Here is a 15,519-nt window from a genome sequence, read left to right as displayed (position 1 = left end):
CTGGTGGTTTTTAAATAATATAAAACTTTGTGATCAATATTTCAGAGCTTTGTCAATAAGAACTCCCAGGAGATTTTGATGCTCACATAGGAGGAAAAGCATTGCTGTCCCACTCAGCAGGATGTGAGAATCCATTTATCCTTTTCTCTCCCCAAATCAGGCTAGAATGACTTCAGATTATAATTGTGTATTAACTGAGCTTAATAAAGTGTTTTATTGTAGACAGTAGACAGGCTTTCACTTTACAGTCCAGGATGGCCCTGTTCTCAGAATTCTCTTGCCCAGTCTCCTAAATGCAGACATTACAGGTTCACTGGTGATATTTAGCTATTTAATTATTTTATAAAGTGGATTCTTTGTACACAAGGTTGTCCTGTAATACAATAATTGTTTTGTTGTTGAAAAGGGTTATGGGACTATTAACAACTTTTCCTACAGTGCCTATTGGGTAGATGAGGCAAATATGCAGTGGTATACTGAGGCCATTTGTAACAGGTGTTCTAGAAATCAGAGAATTCTCAGTGAATTTTCTGGATTTTAATTTAGAGAAAACACTTTTCTTATAAAATACTGTAAGTCAAGTAATGATAGTAATACTTTACATAAAAATCATACAACTATGTTGTTACCTCTTTGGGACCTCATAAAATCCCCATGGAAGAGGATAAATTGTATTAATATGCTTTACTTACTCCATTGATGTCTCTAAGTCAAATATAGTGGCAGGCATTCTAATGCTAAATTTATAACATCATAATTGCTGCTGAAATCACAATACCAGGTCCCATGAAATATGCTATGAATGATTTTATCAGGTTTTTAAAAAAGTACTAACTCAAACCAAAACAGTTTAAAACAGTTTAAAAGAAATATTACAGGTTAAGTGAGTTTATATGATCTAATACTTTTATTGGGGTTTGAATTTGATTAAAAGATAAGAAGTTTTCCTAATTATTATTTTAGGATAAACAGTCATTGGCTTAGTGAAATTTTACCACACCTGACTAACAGTTGAGTTTAGACAAAACAGCCAAGTCCTACAACAGGGAGAAAACATGTGTGGTCTTGCTGGCTGTTTATTTGGGAAAAATCAGAAGCACTTTTAAGTCTGGCTGCATTCCCTATTTTTAAACTATTTTCCATTTATAAGCACATAATGGCTGCAAGGAAATACCACCGGGTTTCCTATGATACTCTGAACTGGTTCATTAGAAAGTTGAAATGCAGGTCTTTAATTGATGGCCATTTCAATCCTCAGATCCAGAATCTGCTACATGTATGAGCAAGGACTCTTTGTGCTCCTCAAGATATTAAGATCTCTAGATTCAGAAGTGGATGAGACATTGATCATATTTATTCTCATGTGTCATTTTACTAAGTCTCTCTGGGGACAGGGAGATGGCTCAGTGGGTAAAAGTGTTTGCTGCACAAATTTGACACCTTAGATAAAAATCACTGGAACCCACATCAAGGCCTGATGCAGTAGTGAACATTTGTAATCCAGCACTCTTTGAGTGAAATTGGAGATGGAAAAGGTTGCTGGCTAGGTAGCCTGGAGTGTACAGCTACAAACAGCAAGATACCCAGCCCCAGACAAGATAGAAGGCAAGAACCTACTCCAAACTTACATATGCACTCAACCCCTACCCCCCCCCACACAGAGGACAGTTCTGTAAGAGAGCGAATTCTGTTGCACATCCTGGTGGCTACATATGTAGTTTTGATTTATGTCTCTAAAGCATAGCTCATCTTATCATGTGTAACAAAATTGAGCATTATCATGCTAAATATTTCAATGTTATTTATAGTAACCTATGTTATGGTGATGGTTTTATATTAATAAGAGTGATTGAATTAACCACCTCTAAAGAGAAACTCCTAGATTTTAGAGCAGTGTTTATATATAGTATTACTGCCATACTTATTTGATCTATTGATGTAATCAACCCCACTTGTATCATTTGTCAGTAGCTTCAGGAGTTATATGGATTTACTGAATCAGGGCATATTTATGCATTTAGAACCAATTTTAAAAATGTTCTCTCTGAACTGGGTAGATTCAGTGCAGCGATTATTGCTGATTTGAGTCCTCTGCTTCATAATCAAATTTCACTGTGAATATAGGGTATCCTTGACCATGTATTTCCCTTGAGCTAGACAGAAGCATTATCTACTCAATTTACAAAATTATCAGTGAAGAGAGTGAGAGTCAGACATAAATATGAGAAATTTTCATGTAAACCTGTCTTGTCGTGGTCCAGCATATTCTGTTGGATTCATTTCTAGAGAAATGACTTTCACAGAATGCCCCCCAGGCTTGCTCCCACAGGCTGTTTGACCATCTGTAATGTTAAGAAATAACCATTACAAGTGCCCAGCAGCTACTAGTTTAGAACTGATGACAATGTGTCTGTGATTTATTATCTAAAGTGGAATCAATGACTTACATTCCACCCACTAAAAACAAAACAAAATACCCTCCTTCACCCCGAAAAAAAAAAACAAAGCAAAACAGAAACAAAAACAGCTGGCATACTTGTTAAATCTGAGTAGACAATAAACCATGCTTAGATTTCATAGTTGAACTGAAAACACATATATTTGCTTGAGAAAGAATGCTGCTAGTATATGTTAAACAAATTTTATTCACAGAAAAATGATGTATAATATAATGTACTTGATATATCAATTTATCCTTGATTTTCATGTACAAAAAGGCACATCTCAGACTCTACAAACATCTAGTCCATAAAGAATGGCTGAGTCTTTTCTCCTTTAAATATGGCATTCACATGGGGTGGACATGACTGGACGGTACTTGGAAAGCTGTGCCACATGAGATATAATGACTTTCTCCAATTTAGGAAACAGATCATATAGATATTTTAAATAGTTCACTTGAAAGTGTAGTACTCCCTTAGACATGCTGATATGCTATTTGAACCAAATTTTATTTTTAGAAATTGAGTTTTGATTTTTATTTGAAAGGTCTATAAAACTGTGAGACCATGTGGCTGTCTACACAGTGTACGGTCACAGGTTTAAAATACATAGAATCTCTTTAAGTGTTGTCTACAGTTATGATGGTAGTTCTTCATTTTTTATGCAGCATCTCTGGACTCCTCATAACACATTATTATAGAAAAAATTATCAACCTCAGAGGAAATACTATTTTCCAATGTTATCAAGGAAAGAAAATGACTCTTAAGAAAATCAGGTGCTTAATTGCTCCCTCTGTTAATCATGAAAGGTTGATCTAGAACGGATCCATAGGTCATTCAGTGATTGAATGCTTCTCTTACCCCAGATCTATGCCAGGTGAGTTAATCCCAATGTCAGGATGCATGCAGAAAGCCTTGTGTTCAACGAAATTGAATCTATTTGACGGAAGACTGAATGACTCATTTGAGAAACAATTTTGGAAGGTGTTTCTACTTTGGAGCAGTTTGAATACTGAAGTTTTCTTTTCTGAGGGGAGCTTTCATTGTTCCTCTCCCTCCTGATTTCCGTTACCCCTCCTAATTGAGAGCGATTTTCTCTCCTCTTGTATCTGACGTCTTTTAGCGGGAGGAAGCCAGTAAGATCTTCACATGCTCCTCAGTGACTGCAGCGGGCACTGTTCTCCAGGTGTTTCCTGCACTAGAGACAACCACGCGCTGTGTCCATTGTTCACTCCGCTCCAGGACTTTAAATCATGTGAAATGGAAACTAAGGATGGAACAGCAGAACAGAGAATTGGGGTTTTTCTTTTTTCGTTAGTCTCTTCAGTGCTGGTGTGCTCATCAGATGGTCCTGCAGTTTTGCCGCTGGACTCCAGGCTTCCTGGAATCTAGACCTTTACTAAGTAACAGTTTCAATCTTCATTTCATTTTGTGTAGCTCCTGGTGTTGTTCCAATCCATGCTGTTTGCTCATGTCAGCCAGAGTCTGTCTCTATTGCCTGTAACTCTCTCATCCAAGTTCTCAGTCGTTTCCATTTTTGTCTCTGTTTATTACTTAGAATCTGTCCATATTCACAGTATAAATATAAAGCCATGGAATTTAGTTCCCTTCTTTGAACCACACACATATTTTCCAACTGATACTTGATTATTTGAACTGAAAGTTTAACACATTTCCTTTCCAGAATAGACTCAAATAAAATTGTGACTTACATAAAAGATACAGGTACAACCACCATGCTTATGGAGAGGTTTGACCTGGTTTCAATACTGTTATCATCATCACCATGTGATCATATTTAATTTATCAACTCAATTAAAACTTTATTGTTGCATTTTCATTAGTGAATTATACCCATTATTTTTGTATTTGCCTGGTAAGGTTTTGATGTAATATGATAATACTTCTTCTAAATCTTTATTAAATTCCTTGACAAACTTAGTGAGTACACTCTCAACAATCAAGATGTCATTGACCATGAAATCATTGCAGTCTTATTGATGACAGCTGTTTTAATGACTCAAATAATGGAGCTGGAGAGATGACTCAGTAGTTAAGAGAATTGACTGATCTTGCAGAGGACATGGATTCAGTTCCCAGCATCCATATGGTGGCTATCAAAAGTCAGTAACTCCAGTTCCAGGGAAATTTTGTGTTCTCTTCTGACCTCCACGGGCATTGCATGACACAGATGCACTTATGTATATGAAGGCAATAAACTCATACAGATAAAATTATAAATAAAACATTAAAAATTCAAATCATTTAACATATTTAAGTATTTGAATATATTTATGTAGACATATATCTATAAATCTACAAAATAAAATTTTAATTCATCTTTTATATTTGTACATCCTCAATTTGATGAAAAATATTTCTGTTAGATCATAATTAATGAAGAAACCCCAGTGTGGTTATATGCACATGGGAACTCAGCACTTGGGAGGTAGAGGCAACACAATTAGGAATTTAGGGTCATCTTCAACTAAACAGTGAGTTTGAGACTCCCTTAGCCTATATCATCTCAACTGTTTTTTAATGGAAGATATCACAGTAAATTAGTCACAGATTCAGCATCCACATGAAGCCTCAGAAACGAAATTTGTCCTTTTTACCTGCAGTGCCATTTATCAGTTTCTGTTCTTTCTTATTCCACAGTTTGCATCTATGTCTTAATTTCATCTTCTTAGACACTGGCTGAATTCATTTAATGTAGACTACCATTTTAGTGCACAATCCCTAGGCTAACACATAGGAAAACTTACCATTATATCAATTGCATATGTCTTTCTTTATATTCTGAGGCACATCCTGGCTGGGCCAGCTTTGTATTTATTTCTCAGTACTTATATACTGAGAAAACCAATAACCACTACAGTCATAAAAGTTTGATCAGAGTCACCCCCATAAGAAAAGTACTACTGTGACTGTTAGACAAAGAAACAATGCGTAGGTGAAAAGAATCCCTCTCCTAACACATTAATAAGCATCTATACTCACAAATGGTTATCCTGGCTGTGTATACTTCAGCTGTCTGCAATGATTCCTTCTTAAGAGTTCTGCAAACCAGCTGTTTCACTGAATGACTTGAGTATTTTGTCTCTGTAGAAAAAAGATGGAATTTAAGTAAAGGCTTATCAAAAGGAGCTAATAGCTTTTGTCTAAATGCAGAAGAAAATAGAAACCCTATTTAGCTGTGTCATATGAATGTCAGCTAAACCATGGGAGAAATATCTTCCATCTTCTATAACAGAATTCCAATCATCTGAAGGGATCTCATTTGGATCTCATTTGGAGGGTAGCATGGTGTTATGTGAATGACAAGCTCTCAGATAAATAGACTAGAACAAAAATGACTTCCAGGGTCTCCATTGCCTGGGGTTTGAGGAGAAGAATAATTTACACATTTGAGCATTTTAAAACATCTCTTTCTCCAAAGGCACAATCATCCTTAGATATTGTTAAATTTCCTTAGATTAAGTAATTAGGCAGTCAAACATAAACACAGTTTGCTTGGTTCCAAAAGGCAAGACTAAATTATTTCAATGATTCTAGTATTTTAAATCACTATTATCATCAGCAAAACTTCATATCACATGTAAATGTGGGTATGTGTATATACATACACATTTCCCTAGTTAACCTCTATCATCAGCTTGACACTGTGTATGGTTATCTGACAGGAAAGCCTCAACTGAGGAATTGTATAGATCAGATTGGCTTATAGGCTTGTCTGCAGAAGACCGTCTTGGTCATTAGTTGATGGTTGACAACACCATCCCTAGGCAAGTGGTCTTCGGTTTTATAAGAAAGCTAGCTAAGCATGAGCCTTAGAGATAACCAGTAACAAAACATAACAAACCATAGAGATTACCAGTAAGTAATATTTCTCCATGGTTCCTGCCTCTATGTTCTTATTTTGTTTTCCTGGTGTGACTTTCCTCAATGATGGCTTGTGACCTGGAAGTGAAAGGCAAATAAATCTTTTCCTTCCCAAGTTCCTTCTAACCAGAGTGTTTAATCACAGCAACAGAATAAAACTAGGGCACATATGTTGTAGTATTCCAGCCTCTTCTCCTCACCTGCAAGGAAAGGAGTCTATGCATACTGTGGTATTTAATGTGCCCTACTGTATCGTCACATTCCACAGAGTCAATTTTCCCTATAATGATTCATGTGTCCTAGGAGTCACTCTTGTTCTTTGGGGTCACTACTAAGTAAAATAAGGGTCACTTTAATACAAGCACTGTGATATCATGTGACCTATCTAGTAACTTAGAAGATGTGATTAACAGGAAGGTACCATATAAAGCATGGATACAGGGTTAAAAGATTGATCCATGAGCTGAGTAGGGCAGAGCAGATCAAAGTCAGATGCCATCAACTGCTCAGAGTGACAGCTTTAAAGTGAGCTCATTCGTTTCTGAAAATTCCAATTTAATATTTTTGCAGCATAGTTGACTAGCATCACTGAAAGTTAACCCTTGGATAAGAGGCCATAACTAAGTAATGAATAAAAATAAAGAATGTCATAAAGATTATGATAAAGAAAATACAAATGAAATAATATTGCTTCATTTTTCAAAATCTACAGTCAGTAAACATGTCCACTGGAAAGCATACCACCCACTCTACAGCCCTCTGATCCACCTCATATGTAGATTTATTTCTTAAAGGCATTTTTCAGCTCTCTGATAATATATGTAGAAGTACCAAGAAAGGTTTTGCACATGGTAGGGGAATTTTCTCACTTATTGCCCATCAATCAAAAGCAGAATTTAACTGTATCATTGTAATATGATGTAACATTTGACACGACTATAATATTGAATCTCTCTTTTAATATTATTTGTTTTCAGGGGTCTCAGCAGTTAAGATCACTGGTTGTTCTTGCAGAAGACCCGGGTTCGAATTCCAGCAGCTAACAACTGTCCGTAACTCCAGTTCCAGGGGATCCAACAGCCTCTTCTGTCCTCTGCAGGCATTGCACAAAACGGGTGCATTTACCTACATGCAGGCAATACACACATACACATAAAATAAAAGTAATAAATAATAATAAACAAACAGTATTTGTTTTCAGCCTGACAAGTACATATTAGGAGAGCTGTAAGAGAGCATTTGCCCTATATCATCCAAGAATTCTCAATTATGAGGAACAATGTACAGGTTGTCTTTACAAAGGCGTCGATTAACTCTATTTCAATGTAAATACCAAAGGAAGACCCATTCTCAATTTGTGTAGCTATTGTATACGGAATGTGAAATGTCCCAAGAGGCTCATATGTCACAGCCAGTGGCACTGTTTAGGAAGGTTAAGGAAACTTCCAACGGTAGAGACTTGCTGGAGGATGTATGTCACTGGGCATAGTTTTGAGGTTTCATACTCTGGTCCCATTTTTGGTTCTGTCTCTACCTTTTGAGTATGGACGCAATGTGATCAGTCAGCTTCCTGCCACCATGTTTTTTTTTTCCCACCATGATGGACTCTATCCAACTGGAACTGGATGCCAAAATAAGCCTTTATTCCACTCTCCACCCTGCTTTTTTGGGGGGCAGTCTATTATGTCACAGCAACAGGAAAGAAACTAATCTATGTACATTTATCCTAGTTTATTAATATTTTTAAATTAAGGTAAGGAAGCCAGACTGTAAACGATAAATCTATCAACAAACAGGCTATCCCATTTCATCTTATTTTATTTATTTTTGATGTGTGTTGTCTTATGATTTTTTCACATTGTAGTTTTGGTTGTTTTCATAAGTGGGTGATGACCACATGTACTTTTTATGAGGACAATCTGTATTGTCCCAACTGGTGTGTCACCTCTGGTTATGGACGGAGTTTCTGAGAAATCAATCTGCTGTTGCAGCACATTTTTTCTTTTGAGAAGGAAATTAAATCCATTTCAGATGTACAGAGACCGTTCATAGAACTGCCTTTCCCAGGGCTTTGAGAACATCTCTAATCAGAGCCCTATGAAGGCATTGCTATTTACTCACTCCCAAAAAGGATATTTTTAAGTAGCAGCTAGTGAAAAAGTTCAGGGAGGTCAAGATGCAAAAACACAGTGAGGTATTCGGCCTAACAAATAAGATGGCCACACATGTCCACCAGTCTCTAGCTTCAGATATTGACAGTCCTATAAGATACAGTTGTACCTCAGGTTGTCATGACTAATTTAATTTGTTAGGTCACAATAGAAGTCTATGGAAAGTAAAATAAAAAATTCTGTGCAGTAACATTTCACTGCAGTATAATCACTAAATATAGTGTTTATTTTATACTTGATTTACGAAGGAAAACACATACAAAAAATTAATGCTATACAGGTACTATATAGTCACCACTAAACAAATGCTTTTGACAAATGTGTCTCGCTTGTTTTTTTAAACATCAACTTTGACTACTTTAAAGTGGTAAGGGTAATATAACATGAAGAAAACTTCCACACACATACTGGCACCAGCAATAGCCTAGAAGAAAAAATTGTAGAGTTGCTTACCAATAAACTAGGCAAACTTTCCACTACGTAATGAAAATCTCATTGTGAAAACAAGCACACATTTCTCAAAGAGCCGAAACACAGTCACGTTAACACAGTGACAGGATATCGTAAGGAATCAAGCACATGCTAAGAGAGCTGGGCCATTTGGTTTCAGACAGCCAGGGAGCTGAGGGTCCATACTAAATCAGAACGCAGCTTTGCTGGTGGACTGGTTGGACTATTTGCTGCACATTGTCAGTCTCCAGGTTGTCAAATACAGTTTGTTCTTCTACTTTGTACTGTGTACAGAGGAAATCTGATGGACTCAGCTCATATTTTCAGAGCCTGTTGGTAATCATTCACTGCCTCTTGGGCCATAGAAGAAATGGAGTTTCTCAAAGCTGAGAGCTTCAGATGAGGTGTTAGGTAGAAGGCAAAACTGGAGCTCAAAGGAGAATAGATTGTTGTTCAGCTACCCTTAGCTTCCTGAATCAAACACCTAGTAATTCCCACCAAGGGTTCAGCTCCACTACTATCTAACTTCCCAGGGATGAATATAACATGACCACCTCTGTGTGCTTCCTATTGAGTTCAATTCATCTCCTTCCAGTCATAAACCATGTCTAAACCTAGATCCCTCTTATTGTCATTCTGTATGCTTTATAAGCACCATTAATGACACTCACATCATTTCCCAATTCTTCTTGAAGTACCCTCCAGAAGCAGTTGCTTTTAACAGAGTCATAAGGATGCAGATATTTGAAACTCTTTAACCCAGATAAATCTTAGAGAATGGGGAGCAATACTGAACCCTACAGGACACTTTTCAATTCCAGAAAGTATTTTGGGCTATCATAATAAGTGCTTATGCTGTCTAGTGAATAGACACCAGGGACACTACAGTGCTCAGGACAACTCCCACTAGTAGTAATCTACCTGCCTAAAATGTCAACAGTATCAAACTCAAGCTATGACCTAGATTCAGAGACTCATATCCCAGAGGAACAAACATGCAGGGTAATGATAATACATTATTACCAAATCAGTGCAATTCTTAGTAACTGAAGGAGACATATACTCTGAATAGTCAGACTCATAGGACTTACCATTCAAACCACTATCATCCTGGGTTACATTCTTTGCCAGTGTCTACAGATTCTGGCCCACAGACAACACACACATATGTTGGTAGATCTGGGAAGTAAGTCCCTTGCCTATAGTCTTATAAAACTCAGTGTAACAAGTAGGTTGACAAATCTCCCCAAATAGCACCCCTACTTTACACATAGAAACATTTTAGAAGACTGAACTGAATAAGACTTCCTATTACCAGACAGGCACCTGGATTTCAAACCTAGTATAATCATGAATTTAGGGAGGTCTACTCTACTTGATCTCCACAAATATATGAGATTCAAATGAAGGGGATGATAAGTCAAGGGAAGGAGCTAACATTATTATTATTTTAGAAGGTGGGATTATTTGTTATATGCCAACCCCTGTGCTGGCTTGGAATAAACTATAAAATTGGAGCACACCCTTTCACTGATTAGATACTTGTATCTCAGAAGAAATTTGTGTCTCCCTGTGAGTATAGTTTTCATTTATGCCAATGACAACACATAGCACTTGGGCCACCTTTGTGCTTACTAAGTGCTTTCCCAATGTGTGAATTTCCTTAACTCTTTACTGTTCTCCAATGCATGTGGAGAATATATTCACACTCCCACAATCTTATGGATAATAACAAAATGGCTATTTTAAAGTGGATATGTGTTAGGTGGGAAAAGAGAGAAGAAAGAAATGTGAGAATCTGACACCTTTTCCAAGAATCACTGACTTTTATGACCCACAAGGAAAATGACTGCTTTCTTAGGAGCATCTCAGTCCTAGGGAAATTTTAGTTCATTTTCAAAAACATCTCCAACTTCACTGCCAGCTCAATACTTGGTGTCCTAGTTTGTCTCTTCATTGCTGTGACAAAACACTCTGACCACTACCAACTTGGGGAGGAAAGGGTTTATTTATCTTACATCTCCTAGGTCACCGTTGATCAGGGAGCCCAAGATAGGAACTCAGGGCAGGAACCTGGAGTCAGGAGCTGGGATACAGGCCATGGAGGAGCACTGCTTACTGGGTTGCTCCCTTGGCCCATGCTCAGCCTGCTTTCTTATCCAACATAGGCCCACCTGCCAAGGGTGGCACCACCAACAGTGGGCTGGGCCCTCCCTCATCACTCAACACTCAAGAAGATGCCCCACAGACATGGACATAGGTCAGTTCAATAGAGGAAATTTCCCAGTTGAGGCTCTCTCAACCCAGGTGTCTCAAGTTGACACTAAAACTATCCAGCACAATTGACCCCCTGTCAACTTGACACACAAACACATCACTATTAAACCACACCATTCCATTTCTTGTCCCCAAGATATGATGTTAATATCACAACATAAGACGGTACAACCTTAAAAGCCCCACAGTACTTAAAAAAAATCTACGGACTTAAAAGTCCAGTCTCTTTTAAAAGTCTGTGGGCAGTAAAATCCAAAACAAGTACTGCCTTATTTCAAAGGGAAGAATCGGGCACACCTAAGCAAAATCAAAATCCAGGAAAGTAGCTCAAGGTTGGATATCCGGAATTCACTCACAATCTTCTGGGCTCCAAAGGGTTCTGGCAGTTCCACTTCTGACTCTGCTGGCCACAGCACACACAGCTCCTCTTGCAGACCCAGGCCAGCTCCATTCAACATCTACTGTTGTCCTTGGTGGTTGTCCCATGGTCCTGGCATCTCCAAAAAGCTGGGGCCTCCACTGAAACTGAGGCTACACCTTCACTAATAGCCTTTTCTTGCCTCTTGGGGTGCAAAGTCTCAGATTCTCTCCATGACCCCTTCAATCCTGCGGTTTTCACTGCAACTGGAGCTGCACTTTCACCTATGGCCTTTCCTGGCCTCTCAGAGTGCCAAGCCTCAGCTACTGTCTGTGACCCTTTCACGCGTTCAATACCAGAACCATGACTCTTAGACATTACCAAGTCCTGCCCAGCTAGAGGTAGAGGCTCGGGTCTGCTCTGTGTGCTGACCCTGAGGAAATACCTCCCAGAAGACTTTACCACAATGATGCTGGTCTCTTGTTACTTACAGCTGATTTTCCTGCCCCTAATAACCAGCATCAGTTGTCCCAGTAAAGCAAAGGTTTTACTTCAGGTTCTGGTCTCTTCTTAATCAAGGCTGATTCTTCAGCCCTAGCCGACTAGAACTCATCAGATTCTCAATTCAAAATATCACACAAACAGCCCTGATAGTCTCCACTTCCCTTTGAAGCTTCACAAGCGAGGTCTCCATCATCTACAATTCTTTCAGCATAACTGTTTCAAGCTCCACAGCAACAAACTCTGAGCACTCAATGGCTTTTCCAGCCCAAAATTCCAAGCCCTTCCACAATCCTCCAACGTCAGGTCTGTCACAGCAAAACCCTACTCTCTGGCACTAATTTCCGTCCTAGTTTGTTTCTTCATTGCTGTGACAAAACACTCTGACCACTACCAACTTGGGGAGGAAAGGGTTTATTTATCTTACATCTCCTAGGTCACCGTTGATCTGGGAGCCCAAGGTAGGAACTCAGGGCAGGAACCTGGAGTCAGGAGCTGGAATACAAGCCATGGAGGAACACTGCTTACTGGGTTGCTCCCTTGGCCCATGCTCAGCCTGCTTTCTTATCCAACATAGGCCCACCTGCCCACCACCTACAGTGGGATGGGCCCTCCCACATCACTCAATAATCAAGAAGATGCCCCACAGACATGGCCACAGGCCAGTTCAATAGAGGCAATTTCCCAGTTGAGGCTCCCTCAATCCAGGTGTGTCAAGTTGACACTAGAGCTATCCAGCACACTTGGTAAAACTTTGCTTTTAATTTTCCTTAATACAAGAATTATAATACCAAAATTATGGCCAACATTTTCCATGATTAATTGAGTAGTAAGTGTAAGCACAAGTGAAATTTTTATCTACTTAAATTATATGAGGTAGTCATTATTGTACTCCCCAAAGTAGAAAAAATTCAACTGAGGCACAGAAAGATCATGAAGATTAGATCCCAGCAGACACTTTCTGGAGGCTGAGGGACTCTAAAATCCCTAATAATTCAAAGCTTTTTTTTTCCTGGGCTTCCTTTAAGAAATTCATCAAGGGGCTGGAGAGATGGCTCAGTGCTTAAGAGTGTTTGCTGCTTTTGCAGAGGATATGGGTACAGTTTTGGGCACTCACAGGGAATTTACAACCATCTGTATCTTCAGCTGTAGGTGATCTGATGCTCTCTTCTGGCCATTGTGGGTGCCCACACATGTCATACACAGTCAGAGAGATATGTAGATACAGGCATGGAAATACATGCACACAAATAATAGAGAATAAGTAAATGAATAAAAATTAGGAAAATAAAAATACTCACCAGACCTAGCTATCAGGAATCAGGTCTTCAATTCACAAAATTATTCCTACTACTTTGGAAATTCAGTGTTTTATTCCTGGTAATTCTTTTAGCAAAGTGCTGGTGCCTATTTGAATATGTACACGGTAATTAATACTGTAACGTTTGAATATATACCTTCCTATGCAGGTTAATTGTATTTCATTTCATCTTTATTTGTATTTCTGTCCATTACTGTCTTGACCCTCCAACAGATACACAAGTCTATTTTCTTTTAGTTGGTATCTATATGCAATCAAATAGAATGTAAAAGAATAAAAAATTTAAAACTATTCTATCTAGCTAGCATCACACCCTTAAAGAGAACCAACTCTCCCTCTCCCAGAAGTTATCAGTTTCCAATAGTTCCTCAGCTAAGGATGGGGTGCCTTTCCCACTTCCCCACTTCTATGTCTGCATTTTGTTTGGCTTGAACTTGCAGGGTCTTTGCATGTTTTTACTGATTCTAAACCAAATTTTTTGGAAGGTTCTATTTTCTGACACTACAGGCCTGAACACCATTCAATTTCATCACCTGTATTCCACCATCAGGAGCAAGGGCTAGCCCTCAGAGGATGTGGGACCAGTAAATGAAATCTCAGTGGCCAAGGAAATACCCAAGGAGGCATGCCTCTGGGCAGCTCCATTTGAGCTCTTCACTCTTCCTTTCACTGGGCTTCCTTGATTTTTGTTTCTTTAATCATTGTCATAGACACTGTCCATCAAAATTAGACAACTTAGTGATATTTCCTAGGAAAATTGGGTAGGGTGAATCCTTCTTTACCACCTCCTCTACCTCACCTTGCTGTTTCAATAAGATTTGCTGCTGCTTTTTCGCATGATCACATTTTGTGAATCCAGGGGACTTAATGATATTCTTTCCTGATTCTTTGCTTCAGAAGACAGTTCTGGTAATCAGGTCAGCTTCACAAGAAAATACCTGCCGCAGAATGACTGTGAAGCTAAGCACATTGTGATCACGGTTTGGGAGGGTTTAATGTCTCTACGGGGAGGACCACCTCTTTGTTGCTTCATTTTATTGTGTGAGTAGAAATGGCAGGAACATGATGAGAAGCAAATGATTATATCAGGAAGCAAGAGCTGAGAGCACGAGACGGTTCAGCCTTGTTCCTCTCATGACAGCTCTCTGTGACAACTCAAGGGCTTGTACTATAACCACTTCATGTTCCTAGTGACCTATGAACCTGCTACCTCTTAAAGCTTTCATCACTACCAAGTAGTGCTATCTTGGGGACTGATCCCTTAACACATGAACCTATGGAAGGTACAATTTTACCACATTCAAACTATTTTAGGCATGTATTTATATTTGTTCAGATATTAGATAAGTCTCTTCTTAGAAATGATTATAGATATAATTCACAAATACTGGTGAAAATGTAGACTTAGAGCTGTATTTCCATGGAATGTAAGTGTATGCTGCATTTGTACCCAGGATGGCCTTGTTCACCTGACATTTACATATAATTCCTCCAGGAAAGTTCTCAGTCCTTACAGTAAAGACTTTTACATTACGCAGTCAAATGTCCTATGTATATCTTATTTATACGATGGACTTGAGCAAGAGGAAATATTGATATAATTTATAGTAGACCTAGTCAATAACCTAGTTACCAATGATGACCTAATCCATACAGTAACAAAAAAGTAACAAAAGAAAACACTGCAAATATGATCAAATGACTAGGGAATGAAAGACTTGTATAACCACCATTTCAGAGGGCCAAATATAGGACTCTGGATCCAAATACTGGATGCCATATGCAAATTTTATAGTTCACTCTTCCTGAGTAAGAAAACTTGTATATGACTTAAGCGTCATAAATATTTTACAAGTTTTTCCAAGCAGCAGATTTCCTGTCCTGGGAGTTACCACATGGCAAGTGTAAACTTGATAACATGTTCTACATATGTATGATAGATATAAAAACACTCTGAATAACCTTTACAAACAGGATAGTCACTTTTTTCCTGAAGACGAGCTACCAGATAGAATCCACATTGTGATCAAGCCACTGCTCTTTATGATCTGAGGCTCTGCTCTGCAAGCACAGTGGTCTCCAGTGTAAGAAAACTGAAGGATGCTTCATCTACT

Source organism: Nannospalax galili, unplaced genomic scaffold (genome assembly GCF_000622305.1).
Source record: "Nannospalax galili isolate Female #2095 unplaced genomic scaffold, S.galili_v1.0 scaffold402, whole genome shotgun sequence".
NCBI lineage: Eukaryota > Metazoa > Chordata > Mammalia > Rodentia > Spalacidae > Nannospalax > Nannospalax galili.
This window is presented reverse-complemented; position numbering follows the sequence as displayed.